This window comes from Bos grunniens, chromosome 24 (genome assembly GCF_055505025.1).
Source record: "Bos grunniens cultivar Pamir isolate PY7600 chromosome 24, Bosgru_T2T1.0, whole genome shotgun sequence".
Lineage (NCBI taxonomy): Eukaryota > Metazoa > Chordata > Mammalia > Artiodactyla > Bovidae > Bos > Bos grunniens.
In genome coordinates this window covers 18,295,871-18,310,017 of record NC_141188.1, presented here as the reverse complement: position 1 = coordinate 18,310,017, position 14,147 = coordinate 18,295,871, and positions in this window count along the sequence as shown.

Here is a 14,147-nt window from a genome sequence, read left to right as displayed (position 1 = left end):
AGAAAGCATTTAGCCCCCCTATGTAAAGGTAGCCATAATGAATACATAAGAGAAAATCTGCAGACAGTGAAAGGAAGACAAAAGAATTAGAGGTGAGAAATGTAAAGAGAGAAACCAAGTACCATTCCCAATGTATAAGACCTCACTTGGTCTTGGACATGTTCACCTTAATTTTTGCTGGATCATCTTCTCACTCACTCTCAGCACAAGTTTATGCCTTTTCTAATTTGAGGCTTCTTTAAATGTAATTTATAATTCTATCTCAGTTTACTTCCTTTATTTTCCATCTTTGTGATGATAACCTCTGAACACCTGAATACAAAAATCTAAAAGAAGCATGGAAAACAGTATTGCTTACAGAACAAAGAAACAGATTTCATTTTTACAAAAGGGCGACTAGAGACAGGGTTAGCTTATCAACAATTCAAGTTGACCTTACCATACAGCACAATGTGTTTTAATGTCTTTCTCCAGATTACAGTTTCTTCCTCTTCAAGGACTGCTTCCTGGTTGAAGCCAATTTCAATGACCTCTCAGTCAACCATCCCCTATTACTGTGTGACTTAGTATAGAAGGAACTGACTTAGGGCAAACTGAAGACGCTTGAGTTAGACACAGGAAGTTGCTGTTTGATCATGGAAATAACTAAATATGAAGCCATATTTCTAGGAGGAGTTGCAGTCTAGTACTCCTCTTATTTGACTAGATAAACGCTAGGGCCAAAAACAAAAATTAGGCTGGATGTTGAAAATAAGTTTATATATGTGTGTGTGTGTGTATATATATATACACACAAACACATTGTGCTGGTTTTCTATTTCTGTTATGAAATTAAATGAATTAAATAAATTAAATGCACTATCTTGAATTACAACACTTAGACAAAAAGGTGCATTTAGATTTTAAGTGATCATATCATTCTCTGAGCCCTTTAACACTAAGTGACACTTATTTGTATCACCTCTTGAACATTTGTATGACCTGGATTATTTACACTTGCAAAGTTCATCAGTTGGGAGTTTTCACTTCTCTTATGTCCTCCAAAGTGCTTAGTACAGATATATGTCTAGTGCAGATGAACAAAAAGCATTAATCCTTGTGTTTGAACACCTGAACGTAAATTGCTTTTCTAATACTTATGAACTCTTGCCTTATTTACTCTATTCTGAGTGAGTGAGTGAAAGTCGCTCAGTTGTGTCTGACTCTTTTCGACACCATGTACTATACAGTCCATGGAATTTTCCAGGCCAGAATGCTGGAGTGGGAAGCCTTTCCCTTCTCCAGGGGATCTTCCCAACCCAGGGATTGAACCCCGGTCTCCTGAACGGCAGCTGGATTCTTTACCAGTTGAGCCACAAGGGAAGCCCTTTACTCTCTTCTGCTGCTGCTGCTGCTAAGTCGCTTCAGTCATGTCTGACTCTGTGAGACCCTATAGACGGCAGCCCATCAGGCTCCCCCATCTCTGGGATTCTCCAGGCAAGAACACTGGAGTGGGTTGCCATTTCCTTCTCCAGTGCATGAAAGTGAAAAGTGAAAGTGAAGTCGCTCAGTCGTTTCTGACTCTTAGCGACCCCATGGACTGCAGCCTACCAGGCTCCTCTGTCCGTGGGATTTTTCAGGCAAGAGTACTGGAGTGGGGTGCCATCGCCTTCTCCATTACTCTATTCTACCACCTATAAAATGGAAATAACAGTGACTATTCCTCAGACCTCGCTGAGTAGCTGAGGATCTAATACAACAATACCTGTAAGCTTACATTTCAGTGCAAACTTATGATTGGTCACAGCATGCCCCTCTGATCTCTCAGATGTTAGCCTTGTTTATTATTAATATTTTATATCTTTTTGTAAATGTAAATAACTGCTAAATAAGCAAACTCTTTTTTCCAGTAGTATGAAATTGAAAGAAGCTTGCTCTTTGGAAAGAAAGCTTTGACCAACCTAGACAGCATATTAAAAAGCAGAGACATTACTTTGCTGACAAAGGTCCATCTTGTCAAAGCTATGGTTTTTCCAGTAGTCATGTATGGATGTGAGAGTTGGACCATACATAAGGCTGAGCATTGAAGAATTGATGCTTTCAAATTGTGTTGCGGGAGAAGACTCTAAAGAGTGCTCTGGACTTGAAGGAGATCAAACCAGTCAATCCTAAAGGAAATCAACCCTGAATACTTATTGGAAGACTGATGCTGAAGGTGAAGCACTGATACTTTGGCCCTTTGATATGAAGAGCCAGCTTGTTGGAAAAGACTCTGATGCTGGGAAAGATCAAAGGCAAAAGGAGAAGGGGTTCCTGAGGATGACATGGTGGGATGGCATCACCAACTCAATGGACATGAATTTGAGCAAACTCTGGGAGATAGTGGTGGACAGAGGAGCCTGGCCTGCTGTAGTCCATGGGGTAGCAAAGAGTCAGACCCAACTTCCAACTATTGAACAATAACAAATTTTCCAGTAGAGTTTCCATTGACTTGCTTCCCCATTGTGGGGGCAAAAAAAAAAATCCTTCTGTTTGCTATTCCTTAGAAATTTGTGAGATTTGTTTTCTCTTTGAACAGTAATAATATCTACCTGACTCTCTCATAAGAGAAATACCAAATCTTTAATATTGTTCACTTTTTATATCTGTAAGAGTAATGATTTTATCTTCCACAGAAAACTTTTTACAGTTTCAAAGATCTTCCACTGAGGTGCCTAATGGATTCACCTACTGTGGTCAGGTAATCTTCTTCACCAGAACAGGGCAACTGGGGGGTAGTTTATATTCAGATACATTTTTTCTTAGCTCTCAGGTTGACTCCAAAGAGGTAACAGAACTTTAATGATAACTTTCTCTTTCTCTAATATTAATATTACTCATTAAATTAGTGGTTTTAATTTTCTTTTCTTTTTTTTTATTTTTGGGGAAATAAGTTATTCCCCATTACTGGCAGCTATGTTTGGGAATTTTGTTGTTGTTGTTTGTTTTATAGTCTGATTGTTTGATGATCTCTGTACAAAGTTCATTTATTTTCAGAAATATATTATCTGTTGGATAAGAGATAATAGAGATTCCAATTTACAAATCTTTGTAATTAGGAGTTGAATTTCATGGTCTGACCATGTGGCAATTTCTAGTCCATATTAGATGAGAGATGATAGGAAATCTCATTTGTAAATCATTTCTGTTTGTCCATTTTAAGCTACAATCGACAATACTTTTTTTCTTTTTTTTTATTCTTGCTGGGAAAGAGGTCAGTTCTATGGTAAGCCAGTAAGATTTTATGGTTCTTTATTTATTCTTGATCCTTAGATGATCTTAGAATTGAAGCTCTCTATATTTGTCTATGTCCTCCATTGTCTACAATTCTATTCAGATAGTTTCTTACCTCTGACTGTATAAATTTGTAATGTTTTGCTACTTCTAGATGATGCTGATAAATTAGATTATAAAGTCTTTTAAAGGAAGTTGTTCTGGTTGGCTTATAGAGATAAATAAGCACTTATATAAATTGAATATTCTTAATATTTCCATAAAATAGGGAAATTGTACTTTAATGGGAAAAAATGTATTTTTACAAAAAAAAAAGGTTAGAAATATTTTAAGAATTCAAGAGAACATAATTTAGATAAGTCTGGAAAATGAGACTACTTAAATATTTTTGTTTAAATGAAAACAACTCTATGTTCTCTTGATTTATCAGTGTTAAACATAATGCAAGTGTACATTTTTCTTTTTTGTGTGTATGCATTTATTTCAAGAAATAAAATTTACTCATCAAATAAGCTAGCATTACTTCTACTTAATGTTCAACATTATGAAAAATGTAAATCTGTGTTTTGAATCTCTCTTCAAATTAATTTTATTTCAACAGTAATTGTGCTTTGTAGTTGTCAGCTTGAAGAAAATTTCCAAGATCTTTGGGTGACTTAAATCCTTGCACTGATACTAGATCAAGTTAATTAGTACACATTCATTAGATATGTGGATCATTTCTGGGTAAGACAGAGCACTGAAACATTGATTACTAAACATGAGTTTAAGTTTATGTGCTTTTGCTTATTTTTATGTTGCCTAGATGTTCAACAGATCTTTGGATCTATTGATGGCTGTGTATATTGTTGCAACTTCGAAAAGTTGCTTTCTGAGGGATGCGTGTGGCTTCACAAAGCTAAGTTCTGTGTGTAGGGGGAGTGGGGTGGTTGGTATAGGGTGGTCTCTGCTCAGTTCAGTTCAGTTCAGTCGCTCCATTGTGTCTGACTCTTTGCAACCCCATGAATCGCAGCACGTCAGGCCTCCCAGTCCATTATCATCTCCCGGAGTTCACTCAGACTCACGTCCATCGAGTCGGTGATGCCATCCAGCCATCTCATCCTCTGTCGTCCCCTTTTCTCCTGCCCCCAATCCCTCCCAGCATCAGTCTTTTCCAATGAGTCAACTCTTCACATGAGGTGGCCAAAGGACTGGAGTTTTAGCTTTAGCATCATTCCTTCCAAAGAAATCCCAGGGCTGATCTCTTTCAGAATGGACTGGTTGGATCTCCTTTCAGTCCAAGGGACTCTCAAGAGTCTTCTCCAACACCACAGTTCAAAAGCATCAATTCTTCAGTGCTCAGCCTTCTTCACAGTCCAACTCTCACATCCATACATGACCACTGGAAAAACCATAGCCTTGACTAGATGGACCTTTGTTGGCAAAGTAATGTCTCTGTTTTTGAATATGCTATCTAGGATGGTCATAACTTTCCTTCCAAGGAGTAAGCGTCTTTTAATTTCATGGCTGCAGTCACCATCTGCAGTGATTTTGGAGCCCCCCCCACCCCCCAAAAAAAGTCTGACACTGTTTCCCCATCTATTTCACATGAAGTGAAGGGACCAGATGCCATGATCTTTGTTTTCTGAATGTTGACCTTTAAGCCAACTCTTTCACTCTTCTCTTTCACTTTCATCAAGAGGCTTTTTAGTTCCTCTTCACTTTCTGCCATAAGGGTGGTGTCATCTGCATATCTCACCTTATTGATATTTCTCCCAGCAATCTTGATTCCAGCTTGTGCTTCTACCAGCCCAGCATTTCTCATGATGTACTCTACATGTAAGTTAAATAAGCAGGGTGGAAATATACAGCCTTGACCTAGTCCTTTCCATATTTGGAACCAGTCTGTTGTTCCATGTCCAGTTCTAACTGTTGCTTCCTGACCTTCATATGGGTTTCTCAAGAGGCAGGTCAGGTGGTCTGGTATTCTGATCTCTTTCAGGATTTTCCACAGTTTATTGTGATCCACACAGTCAAAGGCTTTGACATAGTCAATAAAGCAGAAATAGATATTTTTCTGGAACTCTCTTGCTTTTTCAATGATCCAGCAGCTGTTGGCAATTTGATCTCTGGTTCCTCTGCCTTTTCTAAATCCAGCTTGAACATCTGGAAGTTCATGGTTCACATATTGCTGAAGCCTGGCTTGGAGAATTTTGAGCATTTCTTTACTAGCGTGTGAGATGAGTGCAATTGTGTGGTAGTTTGAGCATTCTTTTGGATTGCCTTTCTTTGGGATTGGAATGAAAACTGACCTTTTCCAGTCCTGTGGCCACTGCTGAGTTTTCCAAATTTGCTGGCATATTGAGTGCAGCACTTTTACAGCATCATCTTTCAGGATTTGAAATAGCTCAACTGGAATTCCATGAACTCCACTAGCTTTGTTCGTAGTGATGCTTTCTAAGGCCCAATTGACTTCACATTTCAGGATGTCTGTCTCTAGGTGAGTGATCACACCATCGTGATTATCTTGGGCATGAAAATCTTTTTTTTGTATAGTTCTTCTGTGTATTCTTACCACCTCTTCTTAATATCTTCTGCTTCTGTTAGGTCCATACCATTTCTGTCCTTTATCGAGCCCATCTTTGCATGAAATGTTTCCTTGGTATCTCTAATTTTCTTGAGGAGATCTCTAGTCTTTCCCGTTCTGTTGTTTTCCTCTATTTCTTTGCATTGATCGCTGAGGAAGGTTTTCTTATCTCTCCTTGCTATTCTTTGGAACTCTGCATTCACATGCTTATATCTTTCCTTTTCTCCTTTGCTTTTCACTTCTCTTCTTTTCACAGCCATTTGTAAGGCCTCCCCAGACAGCTATTTTGTTTTTTGCATTTCTTTTCCATGGGAATGGTCTTGATCCCTGTCTTGTGTACAATGTCACGAACCTCAGTTTATAGTTCATCAGGCACTCTACCTATCAGATCTAGGCCCTTAAATCTATTTCTCACTTCCACTGTATAATCATAAGGGATTTGATTTAGGTAATACCTGAATGGTCTAGTGGTTTTCTCCACTTTCTTTAATTTCAGTCTGAATTTGGCAATAAGGAGCTCATGATCTGAGCCACAGTCAGCTCCTGGTCTTGTTTTTGCTGACTGTATAGAGCTTTTCCATCTCTGGCTGCAAAGAATATAATCAATCTGATTTCTGTGTTGACCATCTAGTGATGTCCATGTGTAGAGTCTTCTCTTGTGTTGTTCGAAGAGGGTGTTTGCTATGACCTGTGTGTTCTCTTGGCAAAACTCTGTTAGCCTTTGCCCTGCTTCATTCCGTATTCCAAGGCCACATTTGCCTGTTACTCCAGGTGTTTCTTGACTTCCTGCTTTTGCATTCCAGTCCCCTATAATGAAAAGGACATCTTTTTTTGGGTGTTAGTTCTAAAAGTTCTTGTAGGTCTTCATGGAACCATTCAACTTCAGCTTCTTCAGTGTTACTGGGTGGGGCATAGACTTGGATTACTGTGATATTGAATGGTTTGTCTTGGAAACGAACAGAGATCATTCCGACATTTTTGAGATTGCATCCAAGTACTGCATTTCTGACTCTGTTGTTGACCATGATGGCTACTCCATTTCTTCTAAGGGATTCCTGCCTGCAGTAGCAGATATAATGGTCATCTGATTTAAATTCACCCATTCCAGTCCGTTTTAGTTTAGCTCATTCCTAGAATGTCAACGTTCACTCTTGCCGTCTCCTGTTTGACCACTTCCAATGTGCCTTGATTCATGGACCTGACTATCCAGGTTCCTATGCAATTTTGCTCTTTATAGCATTGGACCTTGCTTCTATCACTGGTCACATCCACAGCTGGGTATTGTTTTTGCTTTGGCTCCATCCCTTCATTCTTTCTGAAGTTAGTTCTCCACTGATCTCCAGTAGCATATTGGGCACCTACTAACCTGGGGAGTTCTTCTTTCAGTATCCTATCCTTTTGCCTTTTCATACTGTTCATGGGGTTATCAAAGCAATAATACTGAAGTGGTTTGCCATTCCCTTCTCCAGTGGACCACATTCTGTCAGACCTCTCCACCATGACCCAGCTGTTTTGGTTGCCCCATGGGCATGGCTTAGTTTCATTGAGTTGGACAAGGCTGTGGTCCTAGTGTGATTAGATTGACTAGTTTTCTATGAGTATCATTTCAGTGTGTCTGCTGCCCTCTTGAAACACCTACCATCTTACTTGGGTTTCTCTTACCTTGTATGTGGGGTATCTTTTCAAGGCTGCTCCAGCAAAGCACAGCCGCTGCTCCATACCTTGAACGAGGGGTATCTCCTCACCACCGCCCCTCCTGACCTTGAACTTGGACTAGCTCCTCTCGGCCTTCCTGTGCCCGCGCAGCCACCGCTCCTTGGACCTGGGGTAGCTCCTCCCGGTCTCTGCTACTCCACTGTAAATTGCTTCTATCTGACAGTTTATAATCATCTACCTCCAGTTTTTTTCAGTGTAATAGAAGTTACTTTAGTTAAAAGTTCTAGTTACTGTAAGTAACTGGGAGTGGTCTAGGATTAACAGTGACAGAAACAGACAATGTTGTATGTAACATGACAAGATGTGTTTTTTTTAAGTGACAATAGTTTTGTTCTAGAGTAATGTGATTGTTCCACAATAAGAAGTAGGATGAAGATATGGACAAAAATCTGAATGTATATAGTAATTGTAGAAGGTTCATAGAAAGGGAATTTTATTTACTTTGGATAATAGTGTATGCAAATAATGAGTGTGAAAAAGCTATGACACATGATAAAATCTTAGCAAAGTATGTTCATATTTGATGGGCTTGTGTTCTTTGATGTGCTGTGTCTTGCCTTGGCCTGTGTTATTTCATTCTGTGTAAAGATTTTGGAGTTTATCAGAATAATATTTTGTGCTTTGCATTCAATTTGTTTGGACCTTAATTGTTTAAAATAACAACAACAACAACAGAAGCTTCTTACTAATGAAAGAGCTAAAGTTCTTTCCAATTGTGTAACTTTTTATGTTTATTTTTAAATACTTTGTTATCATTCTCAAATGAGTAAATAAATATTATTTCTATCTTAAATGTTCAGATCTCATGACAACCCTATTTTTTCGCATTCCCCAAATTGAATACTAATGTAAATTGAAATAAAGTAAAACTGTCATGACATTTTTTGCACCAAAAAATTCCCTGAGGTCTCCTAAAAATCACAAAGATTTGTTAAAGCTTATAAAAGGCAAGTGTCAGAAATAATTAGATTTATTTGACATTTCAATATTAATTTTTATGAGAGTTGTCAAATCTAAAGAGATGTCTCTTTTTCCCTAGATTAAATTTTTAAGGATATATTGTTTTAACATAAGGAAACTATACCCTCTATGGGATGTACCTAGAGATGGTTAATGCTTTAACTCTTTCAGACACGTTTCTATTTGTTAGACTTTTGGTGCTACTTTACCTTAGGATATTAGGCAACAATATTTTTTTTTTTATTCTTTGTCTCCATACCTGGTTTCTATGGACTTTGGACTTCTTACTGATTACTCATACAGTACAATTATTTGCATAGATTCAGTAAAGACTTTACCATCCTTTTCCATGATGTAATTAAAAATTTTGGTTATATGGCCAAGTCATTGTCTAGAATGATATATTTGAAAGTGTTGCTCGTTTAATTAGCTCTCACTGACCACTTTTAAGTAATTATATTTGACTATAGGATCAACATTTATGAATCTCTCTTGGGAAAAGTGACTTGATATTGCTTTTTAGAGTTCTCAGCCTTAAAGTTGAGTATAGGAGGTCACTTTTGGGACGGCCAAGGAAGACTAGAATATAACTTGCAAAGTATTTCATTTGCTCCATTTATAGGTACACCAGATTGGGTGTCCCCATCCTCTGGGATCTAATGCCTGATGATCTGAGGTGGAGCTGATGTAATAATACAAATAAAATGCACAATAAATGCAATGAGCTTGAATCATCTGGAGTTATTCCCCCCAACTAAATCTGAAAAATTGTCTTCCACAATCTCAGTCCCTGATGCCAAAATGTTGGAGATCACTTTACAAATGCACTGTGACACAGAGACATAGAAAACAAAATTGTAGTTACCAAAGGGGAAAGCGGGGGAGGGGTAAATTAGGAGTTTAGGGTTAATAGATACACATTGCTATATAAGAGGTGGCAGAAATACACAGAAGAACTATACATAAAAGATCTTCACGGCCAAGATAATCACGATGGTATGATCACTCACCTAGAGCCAGACATCCTGGAATGTGAAGTCTGCTGCTGCTGCTAAGTCACTTCAGTCGTGTCCGACTCTGTGTGACCCCATAGACATCAGCCTGCCAGGCTCTCCTGCCCCTGGGATTCTCCAGGCAAGAACACTGGAGTGGGTTGCCATTTCCTTCTCTAGTGCATGAAAGAGAAAAAGTGAAAGTGAAGTCGTTCAGTCGTGTCCCACTCTTAGCGACCCCAGGGACTGCAGCTTACCAGGATCCTCTGCCCATGGGATTTTCCAGGCAAGAGTACTGGAGTGGGGTGCCATTGCCTTCTCCGATGTGAAGTCTAGTGGGCCTTAGAAAGCATCAGTACGAACAAAGCTAGTGGAGGTGATGGAATTCCAGTTGAGTTATTTCAAATCCTGAAAGATGATGCTGTAAAACTGCTGCACTCAATATGCCAGCAAATTTGGAAAACTCAGCAGTGGCCACAGGACTGGAGAAGGTCAATTTTCATTTCAATCCCAAAGAAAGGCAATGTCAAAGAATGCTCAAACTACTGCACAATTGCATTCATCTCACACGCTAGTAAAGTAACGCTCAAAAATCTCCAAGCCAGGCTTCAGCATTACGTGAACCGTGTACTTCCAGATGTTCAAGCTCGTTTTAGAAAAGGCAGACAAACCAGAGATCAAATTGCCAACATCTGCTGGATCATGGAAAAAGCAAGAGAGTTCCAGAAAAACATCTATTTCTGCTTTATTGACTATGCCAAAGCCTTTGACTGTGTGGATCACAATAAACTGTGGAAAATTCTGAAAGAGATCAGAATACCAGAACACCTGACCTGCCTCTTGAGAAAACTATAGGCAGGTCAGGAAGCAACAGTTAGAACTGGACATGGAACAACAGACTGGTTCCAAATAGGGAAAGGGCTAGGTCAAGGCTGTATATTTCCACCCTGCTTATTTAACTTCTATGTAGAGTACATCATGAGAAATGCTGGGCTGGTAGAAGCACAAGCTGGAATCAAGATTGCTGGGAGAAATATCAATAAAGTGAGATATGCAGATGACACCACCCTTATGGCAGAAAGTGAAGAGGAACTAAAAAGCCTCTTGATGAAAGTGAAAGAGAAGAGTGAAAAAGTTGGCTTAAAGCTCACCATTCAGAAAATGAAGATCATGGTATCTGGTCCCTTCACTTCATAGGAAATAGATGGGGAAACAGTGGAAACAGTGTCAGACTTTTTTTTTGGGTGGGGGGGCTCCAAAATCACTGCAGATAGTGACTGCAGCCATGAAATTAAGACTGTTACTGCTTGGAAGGAAAGTTATGACCAACCTAGATAGCATATTCAAAAGCAGAGACATTACTTTGCTAACAAAGGTCCATCTAGTCAAGGCTATGGTTTTTCTAGTGGTCATGTATGGATCTGAGAGTTGGACTGTGAAGAAAGTTGAGCGCCGAAGAATTGATGCTTTTGAACTGTGGTGTTGGAGAAGACTCTTGAGAGTCCCTTGGACTGAAAGGAGATCCAACCAGTCCATTCTGAAGGAGATCAGCCCTGGGATTTCTTTGGAAGGAATGATGCTAAAGCTGAAACTCCAGTACTTTGGCCACCTCATGCGAAGAGTTGACTCATTGGAAAAGACTCTGATGCTGGGAGGGACTGGGGGCAGGAGAAAAGGGGCCGACAGAGGATGAGATGGCTGGATGGCATCACTGACTTGATGGATGTGAGTCTCAGTGAACTCCGGGAGTTGGTGATGGACAGGGAGGCCTGGCGTGCTGGGATTCATGGGGTCGCAAAGAGTCGGACACAACTGAGCGACTGAACTGAACTGAACTGAACTGATTGCTATATATAAAATAGAGAACATCAAGAACCTACTGTATAGCTGAGGGAACTATATTTCATATCTTATAATAACTTATAATGGAAAAGAATCTGAAAATATAATATATATATATATATATATGCACACACACATACACACACACACACACACACATATAACTGAATCACTTTGCTAAATACCTGAAACAACTAACACAACATTGTAAAGCAATTATGCTTCAATAAATAAATCTAATCTGAGATCCTTCATGAAAACTTCTAGCAGAGCAAATGTAAAGAAGTCTAAGTGTTAAAGTAATAATTTTGATGTACCTAAGTCAATAACCAGGCCAAATCTAAAAAGACCAGTTTTATTTTGTAATCAAGAGAATTATTTGAGATTATTTTTTAAAAAAAGATGAGATTGTAGGAACAACAAAAAATACAACTTGTGCCCAATAGAAAGGTATAAATTTTCTATATCATACTCTTCTAAACTGTCTGATTCTAGCCCCATTCATTATATTATTGGATTGCAGGACATGCTGCCCCAGTATATATACCTCAATGTAATATTGATTATTTTGAATTATAAATACTTAAGAAATAGCTAATACAGGAGGGACATTTTAACTCTCCTCACTGTCTCCCTAAACACAGGAAATAAATCTCCCACGTGAAGGGTACACTCCCTGCACAAGGAGGTTGAACAACAACATTATTATCCAGAATTCAGAAATGAAAAACCTACATAAAGAAATCATGTTGCATTACTAATTTATTACCCAAGCCCCAAATGTGCTTCAAGTTCTCACAAAACACCCAAACCTAAGTTCCTTTGTCCTGTCACCTCCACAAATGTATTGTTTCTTTTTCAAAAAAATTATAAAAGTTACCTCCTTTGGCCACTTATTAAATCTTGTTGGTATGAATCACATCTGCTAAGCACTGGTTGGATAATACTTGTTTAGTATCTGATCTGCAGGATGTTCTACCAGTGCCAGGAAGATGGACATAAAAATGAATTTCAAGGAGCTTATAGTCAAACTATGTAAAATGACCTACACCTTGGAATATTAATATCAGATATAAATAGCTGACATCACTGAATGTTTTATGCTTATTAATTTCCCAGTGCTATTTGGTGTGAGTTATAAGTACCAGTGATGCATCAATTTTCACCACAATCTTGTGAGGCAGGTGTATTATTGTCCCACTTTACAAATGGAGAAACTGAAACATAGTCTGTCATGGACCCAATGAAGATGAAATTGAGCAAGTTCCAGGAGTTGGTGAAGGACAGGGAAGCCTGGCCTGCTGGAGTCCATGTGGTCTCAAAGAGTTGGACATGACTGAACTACTGAACAGCAACAGTTTATCTAAGGTCACACAGGTAGTGAACAGGGTTGCTACCGTGTGAGGCCAAGATATTTTATTGTAGAGTGCATGCTTTTTAGCCACTTTACATGTTGGGGAAGACCACGACTGCCTGCTTTAGAGCCAGGAGTATGATGTCCCAGTGAACTTCCTAAATTACTTTGAAAAGGAAGAATTTATACTGAAAATTTAAGCATGAAAAAAATATGTAAGAATACACAGTAGAAGGAGGGAAAAGACATTAATAAAAATTGTCAGGACATAGGAGTTCATTGTTTTGAAATCTGACTGTCCGTCTTCTGCTATCCTCATTCCACATCTTCGTGCATTTGTGAGGCGCTTCAGTTGTTTCTGATTCTTTGTGGCCGTATGGACTGCAGTTCCCCAGGCTCCTCTGTCCATGGGATTCTGCAAGCAAGAATACTGGAGTGGGTTGTCATGGATCGAACCCACATCTTCTATGTCTCCTGCACTGCAGGTGGATTCTTTACCTACTGAGCCACCTGGAAAGCCCTTACACAAATCCATCTTACTTCAGTTCTGAGTTAACATCTCATCACAGCAGCAGAATGAAGCTCTGTGTCATGAGGTATGATTTCTGCTGCTGTAGGTTAGGCATGAGAGATGGGTGTGAAAGCTTATACCCTCTCCCTGCCATCCTGGGGGAAGGGATTGAGTCCAGAGGAATTGGAATATGAAAAACCACAGCCTCTATACATTTTTTCTATCTTATACTATTTCAGTAATACACAATACACGATTTACCTAAAATTGCCACTTCCCTATTTTTAAAATACAAAATGAAGGAAAGGTCTTACAAAGAATTGTGCTTCTGTACTTTACCAACTTCAGAAGGAGACAGGAGAGGAGACATGTGTTAGAATGTGCTTTCTATGTTAAAAAAAACTAACTTCCTTTACTTCAACCTATTTATGGAGAGTAAGGCCACATTGCCCAGTAAGAATTCCAGAGTCCACTCATTTCCAAGATACCTGGTGTAAAATAATCACAGAACCACAAACTTTTAGACCGGAAAGAAATCACTGGGATGGTATCATTTATTATGTTAATGAGGAAAATGACTTCTCCAAATCATAGCTGTAGTTGGTGGCTGGTGCATGATTGGAAAAATTTCTTCTGAAATATATTTCATACTGTATGTAGAGCTCATGTATCACTTAATTTTTCATGGCTTGTCCACTTTAACCTGGTAACACAGTATTCAGTGATCTGTAAACTTTTAGAAAGGCTCTGCCTGGCTCTGTTCATACCCCATAGCATTTATCAAGGGCTTCCCTGTTGGCTCAGTGGTAAAGAATCTACCTGCAATGCAGAAGACCCAAGTTCGATCCCTGGGTTGGGAAGATCCTCTGGAGTGGGCATAGCAACCCACTCCAGTATCCTTGCCTGAGGAATCCCATGGGCAAAGGAGCATCATGGGTTACAGTCCACAGGGTC